Here is a 17021-nt window from a genome sequence, read left to right as displayed (position 1 = left end):
GGGCTCGACAGTCAACCCTGGTATTCCTCATTCTCACAAGGAGTAAGGGAGGTCAACAGGAGACATTTCTAACCTTGTTATAGTTTTGGCCTTCATAGCATCTCTGGCAAAGAGTCCACAGGCTGACTGTGTGTTGCGTGAAGAAATACTTCCTTTCGGTATTTTTTAAACCTGCTACTTATTAGTTTCTTAGTCTAATTTTCTCAGTTGCTTTCTTCACATCAGTAACGATTTTATAGACTTCTATCATATCCCCACTTAGGTGAATCTTTTCCGAGATGAAAAGTTCCAGTCATTTTAATCTTACCTCCAGTATCAGACCCTAATTCTTTTAGTAGCCATGCTCTGTAACTTTTCCAATTCAGTCATATGTTGGGATGAGGTGAACAGACTGTACATAGTATTCAAGATAATCTCAGAGAGCTAGCCATATTAGTCTGTACCTTTGCAAACCAAAGAAAGCAGTCCTGTAGCACCTCAAAGACTAACAATTTTATTTATTAAGTAATGAGCTTATGGGGTAAGAACAGCTTCTTCAGATTCTGAAGCAGACCTGAGAAAAGATGAGCATACTATGGGTTTATATAGGGGCTTTCTGTTTCATCTATCCCTTTCCTAATAGTTACTCCTAATCGGAGAGAGATTCTCACCAGCAATCACAGGCTACAACACGGTAATACTAACCCTGGAATTTTTCCTTGCAACAAACCCTGCTGCCAATTTTGTCTATATATTTTTCTGGAGATACCATCACTGGACCTAAATATGTTAGTTACAAGATCAAAGGCACATTCTCATGCAATTCCAGCAACATTATATATGCCATTGTGTGCCAACAATGCCCTGCCACTATGTACATTGGGCAGACTGGTCAAAACCTTCACCAAAGAATAAAGGGACACAGAACAGACATGAAGAAACTCCATTCACATAAGCCGGTCAGTGAACACTTCCATGGAGTGGACCATTCTGTTAAAGACCTGAGCATTTGTGTCCTAGAGCATAAAGAATTTTAAAACAGATTAGAGCGAGAAATTTGTGAGTTGGAGTTGATATTCAAACTCGACACATCTGCTTCCATCTTGACTATTTTGAACAGTTTAGTATTGCCCACAAACTTTTCCACCTCCCTACTTACCCCCTTCTCTAGATCATTTATGAATAAGTTGAACAGGATTGGTCTAGGACTGACCCTTAGGGAACACCACTTGTTAATCTTCTCCATTCAGAAAATTTACCATTTATTCCTACCCTTTGTTTCCTGTCTTTTAACCAGTTCTCAATCCATGAAAGGATCTTCCCTCTTACCCATGACAACCTAATTTACACAAGACCCTTTGATGAGCTACTTTGTCAAAGGCTTTCTAGAAATCTAAGTATTCTATATCTACCGGATCACCCTTGTCTGCATGTTTGTTAACCTCTTCAAGGAATTCTAATAGATTAGTAAGACATGATTTCCCTTTACAGAAACCATGTTGACTTTTGCCCAACAAATTATGCTCTTCTGCATGTCTGAAAATCTTATTCTTTACTATCGTTTCAACCAATTTGCCCGGTACTGACATTAGATTTACTGGTCTGTAATTGGCAGGGTCGCCTCGAGAGCCCTTTTTAAATATTGGCATTATGTTATCTGTCTTCCAGTCCTTGGGTACAGAAGCTGATTTAAAGGATAGGTTACAAATCACAGTTAATAATTCCACAATTTCACATCTGCATTCTTTCAGAACCCTTGGGTGAATGCCATCTGGTCCGGGTGATTTGTTACTGTTAAGTTGCTCTATTTCTATAAACCTCCTCTAATGACACTTCAATCCGGGACAATTCCTCAGATTCATTACTCAGAAAGAGCAGTGCAGGTTTGGGAACCTCATTAACGTCCTCAGCCACGAAGACTAAAGCAAAGAAATCATTTAGTCTCCCCACAATGGTTTTATTGACCTTGATTGCTCCTTTTGTACCTCGATCGTCCAGGGCCCCCACTGGTTTTTTACCAGGCTTCCTGCTTCTAATGTACTTAAACATTTTGCTATTACTTTTTGAGTTCTTGGCTAGCTGTTCCTCACAATATTTTTTGTCTTTTCTTATTACATTTTTGCACTTAATTTGGCAGTATTTATGTTCCTTCCTATTTACCTCACTAGGATTGGACTTCCACTTTTTAAAATATGCTTTTTATCTCTCACTGCTTCTTTTACATGGTAGTTAAGCCATGGCGGCTCTTTTTTAGGTTTCTTATTATGTTTTTTAATTTGGGGTATACATTTAAGTTGGGCCTCTATTATGGTGTCCTTGAAAAGTTTCCATGCAACTTGCAGGGGTTTTACTCTAGTCACTGTACCTTTTAGTTTCTGTTTAACTAACCGCCTCATTTTTGTGCAATTCCCCTTTTTGAACTTAAATGCCAGAGTGCTGGACTGCTGAGGTGTTCTTTCCCTCCACAGGAATGTTAAAGGTCATTATATTATGATCACTCTTCCCAAGCGGTCCTGTAGTAGTTATCTCCTTGGCAAAAGGGATCTAAAGGTGGGAAGCCAACCAACAGAGGCTGCTGTAAGACACCAGGACAACCCAGCTTATCACTAAGATGACAGCTGGAAACATCTAAGACCAAACAGAGTGGAGGATCAGGCCCAAATTGTGAAGCTTCCCAGCTTGGGAGAAAAAGATGATTAGAACTACTCTTAGGTTAAGAAGGTACATATGACAAATTCTTAGAGTATTAGGCTTAGCTGGCATGTTTTGTTTTATTTTGCTTAGTAACTTACTTTGATTTGTCTGCTGTTATTACAATCATTTAAATTCTACTTTATATGCTTTAAAAATCACTTTTATTTATTAATAAACCCAGCATAAATATTTTTTACCTGAGGGAGAAAGAGCTGTCCACCTCTCTCTTTCATTGATAAAAGTGGTCAATACTTCATCAGCTTACTCTGTATAAAACCTTGTACAAATTAAGATGGATAAAGCTGCGGTCCTGATCCCATGGGGGCTGTGCACCTGAATGCTGTGTCAAGTCCCTTTGACTGAGCCTTCCCAGAGCTGAGCTGATCTCAGTGTATTACTCTACTGTGGGCTGTGACCCAAAACCTGTGCCATTGCTGGAAGAGACCGAAGGGTCTGGCTCAGCAGGACAGGGTGGTGAGGCATGCCACAGAACAGGCAGACAGGCTCAGTGGTATTTCAGCACATCCAGTAACAGTCACAAGTGCATCTCTGACTGAACATGTTACACCCATCCCATGCCTTCCCTCTCGCACCACTCCTGCTCCCTCCTCTCTCCCCACTGAATCCAAGGTGACAAGATCAAAAACAATGAGGGAGATAAGCTTAAAGTGGCAAAGAAAAAAGATCACTGTGGACAACGCTTTCCAAAACTGAGTTAATCAGTAGCTACATACTACCATCATCCTACAAGTACCTAAAACAGATTCACTGTTGTGCCCGTCAGTTTTTCTGAAAGCAGAATAGACCTGGTGAGGCCAAGTCACGTAACTGTCAATGCTACTGAACCAAAGCAGCTCTGAGCCAAATTTTGGCAGGAGGAGGTCTCTGGGGGGGAAAGAGAACTGAGGGGAATTAAATTTACAAATTCTATGAGAGGCAGTGACAAGATGGTGCATGTCTCCAGCTCAGTGTCACAAAGATACCAGGAGAAGGGACAGAGGTGGTATTCCTCACTAGCATTGTGCTCACAGAACTTGACTCAGCCCATGACCCTGGCTGCTTTATCTCCCAGAATATTAAAGTATCTCCCGATCATGACAGCATTAAGTAGTCAACCTTGTCTTGCTGTAAAGTGTGGGACCAGAGGGCCACCATCCCCATCTCTACAAACAGAAAATGGAGAACCATGAAATTATAATGTAATTAGTCTAAAGCCACTTACAGCTAAAACCCTGGAGAACTTGATAAGAGAAACTGACAATAAAGGCATTTCATGTAATGGGGAATTTTGCAAGGCTTCCTGTGATGGGGTTCTGGGGTCCCCCAAGCTCTGCACCCCGGCCGTAGGCAGGAGAGTCTCTCACTTAGCAGGAGAACAGCGGGTTTATTAGCCGACAGGACACAGCATCGTACAGAGGAGTCAGTGCAGCTGTTAGAGACAGCCAGTCCAATCCATGTTGGGGAGAGGAGGCCCCGAGGGGCCCCCAGAGCTGGGGCCTTGCCCCCTCCTTTGTCTTTCTCTCCCTCAGCCCAGACTAACTGCTTCCCAACTCCCAGTTCCAATTCAAACCCCTCAGGCTCCACCTCCTCCTTTGTCTGCAGTACAAAGGTGTTACCTGGTCGTCAGGGTTACCCTCAGCAGGAGCCCCACACCCTCTGTGAGCCACACACACACACACAGTTATCCCCCACTCCATCACATCTCTCCCCCCTTCCAGACCGAACTGAGCGGGGTCACTCAACTGGTGACCTGGGGAAGTTCGGGGCTCTCCCCTTGTGACAGGGCATCGGCTGTACCCTCTGTTCTCCCCTTGATGTGCACCACCTCCACGTCATAGTCCTACTGGGGGAGGCTCCAAGTCAGGAGCTTGGTCTTGGCCCTTTTCATGTGATGCAGCCGGGCAAATCCCTTTAGTTCCCTTGGGTTGGTTGGTCTCGCTGCTTCGGCCCCGGTCCGTCAGCCACGTTCTCAAGTCGGGCGGGCAGAGCCCATAGAGATGCTGCAGCACCAACAGATCAAACAGGTGTTTTGTGGTCTGGGTCCTGCCCCATCTGACCACCAGTCCATACAGCTGCTCCAGCCAATGTCTGGAATTCAGTTACAGTCCAGTAACGGAAGGTACAAATGCTTCCACCCTTGGCATTCAGCCAGACCACCACAATGGCTGTGTGCCTCAGTTTCCCCTTCCATGCTACACAAGAGGTTTGGAATGTTCCTCCTCATGTCAGAGGTTGCAAGACTAGTTACAGGGAACAATGGTGACATTTCAGAGTTACAGACTCCTTCAACATACAACTCATGCTTCTACATCAATGTCATCATGTCACATGGCTCTTTCCAAACACTCAGTGCATGGTACAATTTTACAGCTTTTGGTAGCAGCACCCCTTGGTTACAGCAGTCAGCGTGAGTAACAGAACAACCCCATTGCAACTGTACATTTACGTTGCTCTTTGGTAGACCACAACTTTTGTGTAACCTCCTTGAGAATCTGGTATTTTGGGGATAAATGGCTGAGGCCATTCTTAGCACCATCAAGTTCTAATAGTCTCTCTTGCCCCCTGGGGTGGAAATTTGATCTCTCTGGCTGTGCCCTCCCTTCTAACAAGAGCTGGGCCATTGATGATCTCAGGGAGATGCCCCCTCCCAGCCAGTCTGGAAATTTGCAAACCAAACTGCTTTCTGAGAGTTGTTTTGTGAGTCCCAGACGCAGAATCCACATGAAGGAATTCCTGTTTATCCCTTACTGGCCCACCAGGCCCACAGCTCCTTCATCCTTCCACCTCCAACTACTGCCTCCCCATGGAATCAGAAGTTGAATCCAGTATGAGAATATAAGTGTTTCCACCATCTGGAGATGGGGAATTGCTGGTGCTCTCCTGCATCCTACAGAGATTGGCTGTGCAGCTGTTTTACTTGGTTCTCACAGGGCTGCTCACATTCCCTGATAGTTTTTACTTTACTTGCACCAGCTTCCAGTTCCTGAGAAACTTTTACCCTGCCTGCTTTGGACCCTTCCAGAGCACAGCCAGTGGTTTCATACTCAGGCAGGTCCTGGCCATCAGGAGCTGAAACAAACTTCTCCCCAGGCAAAGGGCTGCTCTGGCTCTTACAGACAAGCACCTTTCCTGTTCACTCTCCTTCACCTCATTCCCATTTTCTGCAGTCCCCACAGATGGGTCAGGAAAAGTTTCAGGGAAATTCTCTTCCTGAAGAGCTTCCCCAAACAATAACTCACCCCTGTCTGCCTCCACGGGGGCACTGCACCCTTGAGCCACAACCAGCTCCTGGGTTTCACCTACACCCAGGATCACTTCTGGCCCATTAGGCAGATTCCCACGTAATCCCCCTCCAGGCAGACAGCCAGTACCACCGGACAGAAGGTTAGGATCCCTTTCCTCCCCTCTGCTACCAGCTCCTTTATTTCATCAGTCAGCGTAGTAATCCCCCTCCAGGCAGACAGCCAGTACCACCGGACAGAAGGTTAGGATCCCTTTCCTCCCCTCTGCTACCAGCTCCTTTATTTCATCAGTCAGCGTAACTCCATTGCCCGTCTGTTCTTGTGTCCTGGCGAGAGGATGACTCTGGTAGGACAGAGTCCTCTCAACCCCTCCCAGTAACACCTCAGCATCAGGCAAAGAACAAGTACCAGAATCATCTGGTCTCTGGGGTTCCCTGATGATACTAACTGGATCAGACCGAGTTAAAGCATCATCCCCCCTGAGAGACACAGAGGTAGGCCCACTTCCCATCTGGGCTTCAGCTGCTCTCAGATCCAGCTCTGGGATCTTGGCTCCATCTGGAGCCCCCCAGGCTCAGGCAAAGGATTCACTTCCCCAGAAGCAGAAGCACTTTTCTTGCACCAAGGACCAGTGTCCTTAGCAGGGATACCACTGCCCATCCCGAAGCCATTTCCTCTGCTCCAGCCCCCATGGCTGGATTCAGAGACACACCTGGAATGCTCTTTTCTGGTGGATCCTTCTCCAGCCACCCCAGGCTGGGGAATCTTCCTCAGACAATGGGCTAGTTTCCTCATTGGCACCTTTTCCAAACGCAGGCTCTGCTCTCTCCCCAGGCTGCTGCTGCTGCTGTTCAACACAGACAGACAATGGGAGACACTCTCTCCTTTGTCCCAGCCCCCCGGCTGGTCTCCACACACACACAGAAGGTGAAGCAGCTTCTCTCACAGACAACTTGCCATTCCCAGTGGATCAGCTGCTTTCCTGCAGAGACACACAGGCACCTTCCTTGGCCCAGGCCTGGAAAACTCTTCGCAGGTCTGTCTTGGCCACTAGTAGATGATGGGTTGGAATCGCTCCTTCCCTCCTTGAGCTGTGGCAGGCCACTCGGTTCAGAGCTCCAGGCAGTCCAGGGTTCCCTGCCCCGATCCGGGCTCACCTCTGCAGGATTTTCCTTAACCCTTAGCTCCGCCACTGCACATCCACGCTGCCTTGTCCAGCTCCTTTAATCTCGATTCGGTTTCCAGGTGCTGCCACTTCACAGCGGAGTTGCTGAGCGTAGTTGCAGGCTCTCAGGCTGATGCCCTCTGCACCCCACGATTCCTGGAAGAATCCCTTCAGTGTGCCAGGCTTCTTGCGGGTCACAAGCTGCCCAGGGTTAGGCTGTAGGCCCCTCCGCCCTCTGGGACCGACTCCAACAGACTCCCAGCGGAACCCCTTCTTCAGTGCGACACCCGCTCTCAGGGACCATGAGCACACTGTCTTGGGAAGAACTCATTCAGCGTCAGCCTCCTCAGGGGTCACTTGTTCCTGGGGGTTGGGCTCTCGGCCCCTCCACCTTCTGGGACCGACTCCAACAGATTCCCAGGAGTAACCCCTCCTCGGGTGTGACACCCCCTCTCGAGGACCACGACCGCAGTTGCTTGGGTTCGGCCGCAGGCCCCTCCGCCTTGGGGAACTGCACCTCACTGCCCTTCAGCACACCTGGGTCTCGCAGGCCCCACTTCTTCCGGGGCCCCGGTCACTTACTGCTGGATGCTCCATCCTCGGGGTGCAGAACATCCCACTCCTGACACCAGTGTGATGGGGTTCTGGGGTCCCCCAAGCTCTGCACCCCGGCCGTAGGCAGGAGAGTCTCTCACTTAGCAGGAGAACAGCGGGTTTATTAGCCGACAGGACACAGCATCGTACAGAGGAGTCAGTGCAGCTGGCAGAGACAGCCAGTCCAATCCATGTTGGGGAGAGGAGGCCCCGAGGGGCCCCCAGAGCTGGGGCCTTGCCCCCTCCTTTGTCTTTCTCTCCCTCAGCCCAGACTAACTGCTTCCCAACTCCCAGTTCCAATTCAAACCCCTCAGGCTCCACCTCCTCCTTTGTCTGCAGTACAAAGGTGTTACCTGGTCGTCAGGGTTACCCTCAGCAGGAGCCCCACACCCTCTGTGAGCCACACACACACACACAGTTATCCCCCACTCCATCACACTTCCCAGAAAACAGGCCAACCTAATCTCTCTTCCTTAAACCAACAGTCAGGCTATTGGCAAGGAGATTGTTTATTATGGTGATCTAGGCCATGGTACAACTCTTGGAATAAAAGGCTCAATTTACAATACAAATTTGATTGTTAAGATTGGCCAGACAAGAAAACCTGCTTTTCCATAGCTCTGCAATCATGACTAATTTCATTGCTGCTCTCATCTATTTAGACCAGATTCATTTAGCTGTTAATCAGAAGAAAACTCCAAGTCTGGTAGTCCCCCTGACCCCCAGCACAAACAAACACACTCTGAACTGTCACCTGTGCACTAATGCTGTTAAATGGCTTTGAATATTCAGGAACTGAATTTCATCCCAATAATTACAACCTGGACAAAAAAAAAAAGCTTTAACAATGTTTTGGGCTCTCTACAGATAGCGGTCTCCTACTCTCCTCTTACATACTGACTGGTCAACCACACATCGCTTCTGAAACCAGAATTTCACAATCAGGCGACAACAGAGCTAAAAAAAACAAATACAGTACTGTGTTAAACGTGAACTTTCCCACCTACTCCAAAAAATAATCTGGCATGGTAAGGAAACTGTGTGCTTGTTTCATTTAAATTAAAAGCTGCATATTTCTACCACATAGTACGGTTTTAAAAATCTGTGGTAAGTCAAGGCTGCAAACTTTTGAAAGAATGAGAACATTTCAGTTGTGAACAAACTCCATTTCCCAGGCGTTCATAACTTCATCTACTGTAGCATTTTCTATCCATAGATCACAAAGCACTTTATAAAGCTGTGTGGGCATCACAATACCCATTCTACAGGTGGGAAAACAAAGTCACAGAGCAATTACTTCACCTAGGTCACACAGCAGGTACACAGCACAAAGAATCGGCGTGAAGTCAGGTTTGTTATATATATTTTTTTCTTCTATGGTTTTAGCACTTTTTTAAAAAAAGTTTGTGACAGACTCTCACTCTAATTCTCTGGATCCTCTGTACAAGCAGACTCATATTTCAAAGGCACTCAAAGTTTTCCATCTCCCTTTTCCATACTCCTGTAGTTACTTAAAATAAAGCAGTTTCCAGGTAGGAGGAATACACATTAGTGTATTTTCAAGGTCTAATTCTATTACTGGGTTACTTACAAGGGCACAATGGCCATGAGGCTCTGCTGTGCCCAGTTTCCCCTGCAGAGAGGAGAGAAGCTGGGGATGGACATAAGACAGCTGCATATACATACATATCTATTTGTTCTAGACCCCTAAAAGGCCTCTTCAAGGATTAAACTCTCAAAAGCCTGGTCCTGGCTCCTTGATTCTCAAACTAGTCCCAGGCTGGTGGACGCTGTAAACAGGGGTTTCTCAACTCGTTGGTCGGGTCCCAAAACTGGGCTGGCAGAGTGTTTCAAACAGTTGCATGGCAGCTCCTGTAGCTCTCATCCCACAGGGCTGGCTGGGCTCACCTCCCTCCTCCACATACTGCATTCACTGCAACATATGGGCGCTCAGCACCACTCAGGCTTGGCCCAGCCATCGTGGTGCTGGAAGTCCAGGTAAGCCAAATCTGAGCGAATGGCACTGAAAATTCAGGATCCAGTTTGCAATTCCATTCACATACACTGGCTGCGTCTACACCAGCAAGCTCTTTCGAAAGATTTTTCAAAAAAGAGAGGGCTCTTTTAAAAGGTCCCGTGGAGCGTTCACACACAAAAAGTGTTCTTTCAAAAGTAAATAGGAAGAATGCGGTGCTCCTTTTGAAATCGCTCTTCCTTCCTCTTTCAGGAAGAGCGCACCCTTCCACAAGCTTCTTTCCAAAGAAAATGTGTGTAAATGTGCCGCAGGCCCTTTTTTTTTTTTTCCGAAAGAGCGGTCCTCATGGGGCCTGATTTTTCAATCCCTGGCCTGTTCTTTCGAAAGAGTGGGGGCTGTGTGTACTCTTTGGAAAGAGCAGATCACTCTTTTGATCTGCTTTTTTGTGTGCGGACGTGCTCTTTCGAAAGAAGTTCCTTCTGAAGAGATCTTCTGGAAGGGCTTCTTCCGAAAGATCTCCGTAATGTAGACACAGCCATTTGGTCCAAACAGGGAATCAGGCCAAATCTGAGCAGTGTTGCAGCCTCGCTGGTCACAGCGCCCAGAGTGCAGAGCTAACCCCAGCCAGCCCCACAGCACAGGGGCTGCCATGGTAAGGTGAGTGCAGGGCAGGACCCAACCTGTTGTGGGGGTGAGGGGAGGAGAGGCCCTGGCACAAACCATCCCAGGCTCCCAACTCTCAGACTATTTACTGGGTGGTACAGATTCCTGTGTGTACAAGTATTAACCCCACTTTGCCTAAACAGAAACTGAGGCAGAGATCTGAAGGGATTTACCCAAAGCTGCAAAAGCCAGGATTAGAACTCAAGTGCTCCTTGCTCACCAGACCAAACTCAGTCCAAGTTGACTCAGTAATCGTTGAAAACTCTCACGTGAGAAAAAATGTAATTGCTCCGATTGTAGAAGGAATTGCCATAGGGAAGCACCTGTCTGTTTCGAATGTGTTCTTATCTAGCTATTGCACAACCCAAAAACCGAGTAGTTACTCTAAGCCATGTCTCAAACAAAGCTGAATTTACAACAGAGATGAGGCATCCCTGGGTACTCCCACAAGTTAGTTAGAAATGCAGCCATGACCAAAACTCAGACCTGGAAGGACAAGAAAGGTAAGAGGAAAGAATTTTGAGTTGTTACTTGCTGGCTAGAGAGAGCCCTTCTTTACAAAAGGGGGGTCAGGGTTGACAAAACTGATAAAAATCTTTAAGTAACCAGCAATGAGGAGATGGTGACTAATGTACAGAATGTACTCTAGCGTTTCAAGTAGCGCTTCAATAGAGTACTGTATTGTTGTTAAAGTTTGTGTAAAGTTAACAAGCACAAATATAATGGTGATATGAGTTGACAAGACGACAAAAAAAAAAAAAACCACCAACCAACCAACCAACCAAAAACCTAACTAGCTTGGACTGGTAACAGAAGCCAGAGAACATTGTATTAATTTTTTTCCTAAATGGATAAAAGGCACCTATAATTCTTACTGCTAGGTATCTCAACCAGGTCAGCACAATGCCCCCCAGCACACAGCTGACCTTGCCTGTTTACCTCAGTAAAATGAAAGTGCCTGGTACCCTGTATGTTTTTGCAGTGGAATAGCTAAAGTGCATTAGCTACCACCAGGTAAACACACACTTGATTTTGTTAGGGAAGACAAGCACTGAATGGCTATAGATCAGATAGGAGATACTCATTCCTCCGTGCTTGCCTTGTTTATACTATACAACACAGCACTGGAACTACAGTCTTTGCCATGAAAGCTAATGCGCGAATAAATCTGCTAGTCTATACGATGCCACGGGACTTCGTGTTGTTTTTATGGATACAGACTAACACGGCTACCCCTCTGATACGTGCAAATTTTGGGTGCCCTATGCAGCCACATATTGTGTGTGTGCATAGGGACAGCCTCGACTGGCAGAAAAAGAGCATAAGAAACTGACAAGATGACACATGGAGTACAGTGCACAGTTGAGGATGAGAACTACTGAGAGAATACAGAAAAGGATAAACAAAGGTGATTAGAACCCTGGAGAATTTCCAGACTTCATGTTAAATGATTTTTAAATACATGAATTGAGTGTAAAACAATGCAGTGAAGTTGGCCTGACTCTGCAGGCAGACTGAAACCCTAGCTTTGAGACTTCTCACCAGCTCGGTGGAGTTTTAACTCTGAAACTAAATGACAACCATTTAAATGTCAATGTTAATAGCTTGTTTCACTGCTGACTGTGTCAAGAAGAAACAGCCAGCAAAATATGCTTATCTCTCAATCCCAACAGCGGTAGTGACCTATGGAATGGGAGAGAGACAATGAAGACAAATGGCTGTGGAAACTGTGGGATGTGCATTACCCTGGAGTGGGTACCTGAATAAAGCTCTGAGACTACAAAGTGCTGCATGATAGAGCCAATGGGGAAGAAGATCTGAAATTTGGACATGGTTGAATTTTGAAGAGGATTTGAACAGATGATGGAGGAAAGGTGAAAAGAGAAAAATCAAGATTTGGAGATGCAACCTGGACTGAAAAATTTTACACTTCTGGGTGTGGAAAGTAGCCGATGGAAGTGTGCAATTATGAGAACCGTGTAGACGAAAAGATGAGCTAATGAAGCAGAAACAGAGGTCAAGAACAGGTGTCCTGAGCTGGAAAATGAGGACAGGCCACAGCAGTCTTAAACAGAGTTAAAACATGTCAAGCTCCCTGCAGCCAGTCGTATAGGTATGAAAAACCACATGCTTTGGCATCATATCTGGCATGCCACTACAGCAAGCACTTTTGGCGATATATTTAATGTTACAGTGAACCCAAAGTGGAGGATGCAAAACTGGTAGACCAATGCACAAGGTTGTCTCCCAAACCCAGGTTAGAGTGAGGCCTCACACTCTGCTCCATCAGAAACTTCCTAAGATCATATCTTCTGTCTCCCTTGTTCAGGGTGGAAAAGATCAGCAGATACTGCACTTTGCAGATACAGTAAAATCTTTCATATCCAGCAGCCCCAGGACCAGGAGTTTGCCGGATATTTAAATATTCTGGATAATAGAGAGGTACACCTAGCAATGCATAACACTAAAGAAAAACAAGGTTAGATATTAAGAAACAAAAATGTATGCAGAGTACTTTATTTATCAACATTGTGTACCCTCAGTGAAGAGCATGAAGGAAGCTACTGTGCATACATGGGTTACAATGAGCACTGCTCTGAAGAATCTGCAGACTCGGGCACACGGATCACATACATAGCCATGTGTGGTTTGCACATAGTGACCAGTACTCAAAGAATTATTCCTTCCTCTCTATCCCCAAAAAGTCTAATGCTAGAATTTTATAAATCTTAGCTACAGGGACAGACAAGCATGTATCTACTTGGCCCAAGCAAAAGAGAAGTCAACTCACATGGCATGATCTTTGTGGCACATCTAATGGAGATGCCAAACAAAAGAAATGAAGGAGCACAGCAGGTGTGGGGAAGAGCCACCTTCTGTGGATTCCAAAGTTTTGGATCAAAATGCAAACAGGGTCACCAGATTCTAGGCAGTTCACAGAAAACTCTAGCCATACCTTTGTCCCAACTACTGTCCCCAACCAAGACAAGTCATTTTAGGGGAATGTTCTCAGTCTGGTAATACGGCGGTGGTCACTGGAGGCTCCCTGGTACTCAGTCGGGAAGCTGTCTGGCTGGGTTAGACACAGCATGTGGCAATCACCTCCTGCCACAATGCAGGGCATGCCCAGACTCTCAGATATGTTTCTGCTTTAATCTGAGTTAACACTATCCCTATGAGGCCATTCTAACATTTTCTTATTTAGGAGTATATGAGCTGTGTAACTGAGACTATCCTCAAAAACATCTAACTCTCTTCTACAGCAATATTGCCTGAACATTTACTAATGTAGACAGTTCCTCTTTGCAGGCTGTTTCTTCATCCACAGGAGACATTGTTGCTGTTTATATCCAGTTATTACTACTTGAGCTTGTCCCTCATGTAGTCACTCTGAAAAAGAGCTAGCAGGTCCCTCGCTCTCAGCAGTCTTGAATAAGACTGCACATGGAAAAAACTTGGGTTCAACAGCTTTTCCCTCAGAGATAACCACAGCACCCCAAAGGTAACTTTGCATCAATACATCCTTTGGACACCTAATCCTCCACCTATATCTCAGCAGTGATGGCTTGGAAATGGCTGTCTATTCATCAAAGGAAATTGTGCAGTTGGATACTGTAATTAAACTTTTTTTTTTATAAATTATAATAGTCTAGAGCAGAAAATTAAGCTCCTAGAATTAAAGGCATGCATTTCCCTGCGTTATCTCCCCAATGAGTTGATAGTCCTGAGAAACTGCTAGACTATTTGCACGCTTCATTCCCCATTCAGTGTGCTTGCATAATCAATTAACTAGGCAATAAAACAATGAAGCTTTTACATTGATTTGAAATCTTTCCAATCCCAATTATCTACAGAATGTATAATATCAGTTGTTCACGTCCATGTAACTTACTTTTACTATAACTGTCAGGTGCTGGAGATGATAGCTGAACAACCAGGGTGAAGAACAGTGAATTTAAATGTCATCAGATTCAATCCACCTAAAAGTTAATCAACGTCTGAAAGAGGTTAGTTGGGACTCCCCGCAGTAGTGCTCACTGGTTCCAAACCAGATTCCATTTTACAAGAAGCCACAGCATTCTAGGGAGCAGAGGCAGAAGGTTCACTTAAATTGTCCCAGTCTGCAAATAAGGAAAAAAGTAAATTAAGAGTAGAATTTTTGAAAGAATAGCACAATGGCTGCACTGCTCCCATGCAAATTAATAGATTTATCATTGGCCAAATCCTGTTTCCACTGCTGCCAATGCCGAGTGCTTTTAAGACTGCTTCCCTATGGCTATATCTACACTATTGTGACCTGTCAACATAAGTCACTGTCAGAAGAGATCTTCCAGCAAAATGTCTGTCAACAAATCACGCCCACACATAAAAATGGATCAAAAGAGCAATCCACTCTGTTGACAGAGAGCAAGCAAACTGCCTGGCTGCTCTCTCAACAGAATGGCCAGCTGGAAGCTCAACAAACGGGGCTGCCTGGTGAACTGGAAGCCCTGTCTGTTGATAGAGAGCCCTCCAGAGCATCCACGTGGCTTTTTTGTTGACAGAAATGGTCAACAAAGGTGTTAGTCCTCATCAAGGAGAAGCAGAAGGATGTTGTCACTGTCAACAAAACACATTTTGTGTAGATGCTCTGCGAGTGTAGATGTGGCCGAAGTGTTTATACAATAAACCTCTGATTTATGCATAGGTTGTGTTCCTGGGCAACCATACATAACTTAAATTTCGTGCAAGTCAGAACCAGGCGTGGGAGGGGACCACGGTCCTGGCTGCACCTGTCTGCCAGCTCCCCTGTCCTTGCAGGAGCCACGAAACTGACCAGCACTGGTCACAAGTTGAGTCATAAGTCATATAAGTCAAAACGTTGTAAGTCAGGGATCTACTGTAATGTGAATAACTGTTTGTTATGCCTTTCGAGAGTAAGCCATGTATGTTAATTTACTTCATTTACTAGACTAAAAATGGAATAAACAAGTAACAAATTAAAAGGCAGACTAAAACACATGAATGCCCGAGTGGGTTTGAGGCCCAGTGCTGAAATTCTGGGCTTTGATTTGGTCATTTGTAAAAGATAATACTTTAGAGCAGCAATGGAAGGCATGATCACATTTTTAGAAGCAATGGACAAGCATCACGTAGTAAAGCTCTAGCAGAAGTACCCAAAATTCTTCCATGACTGAACACCACAAATTTTCTCTTAGCAGCTTGCGTAGGGAAGGGCTAAACTTCCTTTGAAGAGGTACACAGAAAAGAGAAATGCTCTGAGACATTTGGCCTGGTTTATACAGAAGGGCTGAACATCCTCATTCCCCGAGAGGTCGATGGGAGAGACATTGCTTCACCCCTCTGAAATACAGACTGCAGCTGTGTCCCTCTGTATCCACTATGGGGCTCAGCGAACAAGATTTACTCATTGCTTTTTGATCAACTGCAGGTCAGTACCAAACATGTGGGATATGAGTCATCTCCCCTTCCACAGGATCTTAAAATAATGCAAAGTTACTCACCTTGCATTCGCTTTTTACAGATTTTGTGCTAAATCGGCTTAATATCCAAAACCTGTAAATAATAAATCCAGAACCATAGCTTTGTGCAACATGGACGAATACCTCGGTTATTTTTATGGACTCCCACTCCTTCTGCTGCCTAGTAGTCTGCATGTTACTAGATTAAACAATGATTTTAATCATAATATATAATGAGCCATGGACTGTGAATGACAAGGTAGCGGTAACCGGGCGCTGTAACCCTCGGGCCAGGTGCTGTGCATGGCTGGCTGAGCGATGGCTGGCAAATCACTTCAGGCCCCTGCAGGGTTGTGGGACTCTTAGTCCAGGAAAACCAGAGCTACGACAGGACTCCTGACTGCTGCTGCTGGGGTGGTTGACCCCTGGGGCCAGGGAACCCAAGTGCCCAGAGGGAGCGCCTGGGCCAGCCTAGGGCCGGCTGCTGAAGGTGCCCTGCGCGCTTGGGGGGAGGAGAGGTCCCCAACTCCGCGGGCCCTCCGGCAAGAGCCCGGGCAGCCGCTGCAAGCCCTCACCGCCAGGGCGGCGCCCCGCCCGAACCCTCGTGCTCCCGGGCGGGGCGGGGTGGCGAAGCGGCGCGATCAGCCCAGTCCCATCGCGGGGCGCCGCAGGGGCAGACACCGCCCGGACCTGGCGCCGCGCCCCTCCTCGCCGCCCCCTCAGCCCGCCCCGCGCCCGCTTACCTCTTCTCCGGCCGAGCGCCGCGCACGCCAGCAGCACCAGCGCCGCGCTCGGCCAGGGCTCCACCCACGAAGCCACCTGCGGCGCGGGACCAGCGTGTCGCTCCAGCGCCGGCCTCGTCCGCGCCGAAGTTGGAGCAATACTGGATGTTGCGTCACCCCGCCCCACCCCCCGCAAGGCTGTCTAGTAGCCCGGCCGGACAGGGCGCAGCACTTGCGGGGGAGGGCGGGAGCCTGGGCTGCCCGGTGCCCTGTCCTCCCCCCCGGCACCTTCACACCCGGGGGGGGTCAAGTGGCTGCTAATTTCGGGCGTCACCTGTGTGTATTTGGGGGAGGGGATCAGTAGACTGCCAACTCCCTGGAGGGGCTCAGCACCTCACAAGTACAGTCCCTTGGTGTTAGTTATTTCCACAGGCCAATGACGACGGCTACAGCCACCGGGAAGGGCGACAGCTGTGCTGCAGTTTTTGGTACGTCCATTGCATACAAAAATCGACTTTGCACTCA

At 46.8% G+C, this 17021-nt stretch overlaps 1 protein-coding gene across 2 annotated transcripts in view; it reads right to left on the bottom strand.

Annotated features, from left to right (window-relative positions):
• Nucleotides 1–16628, bottom strand: part of TLR5 (toll like receptor 5) — a 28104-nt gene extending 11476 nt beyond the window's left edge. The window contains exons 1-2 of one of the 2 annotated variants that reach the window (XM_074989915.1): nucleotides 16518–16628; nucleotides 14205–14433 (exon numbers count right to left, since the gene is read on the bottom strand). The gene's annotated coding sequence lies outside the window, so the exon portion shown is untranslated. Of the gene's footprint in view, nucleotides 1–14204; nucleotides 14434–15816; nucleotides 15842–16517 lie in introns of those variants that run through there. The other variant, XM_074989916.1, reaches the window with a different exon arrangement.
• Between the last annotated feature and the right edge of the window lie 393 nt (nucleotides 16629–17021).

The sequence above is a fragment of the Carettochelys insculpta genome, chromosome 3, assembly GCF_033958435.1.
Source record: "Carettochelys insculpta isolate YL-2023 chromosome 3, ASM3395843v1, whole genome shotgun sequence".
Lineage (NCBI taxonomy): Eukaryota > Metazoa > Chordata > Testudines > Carettochelyidae > Carettochelys > Carettochelys insculpta.
Note: the sequence above shows the minus strand (reverse complement) of the source record. Positions and strands in the feature narration are given on the sequence as shown.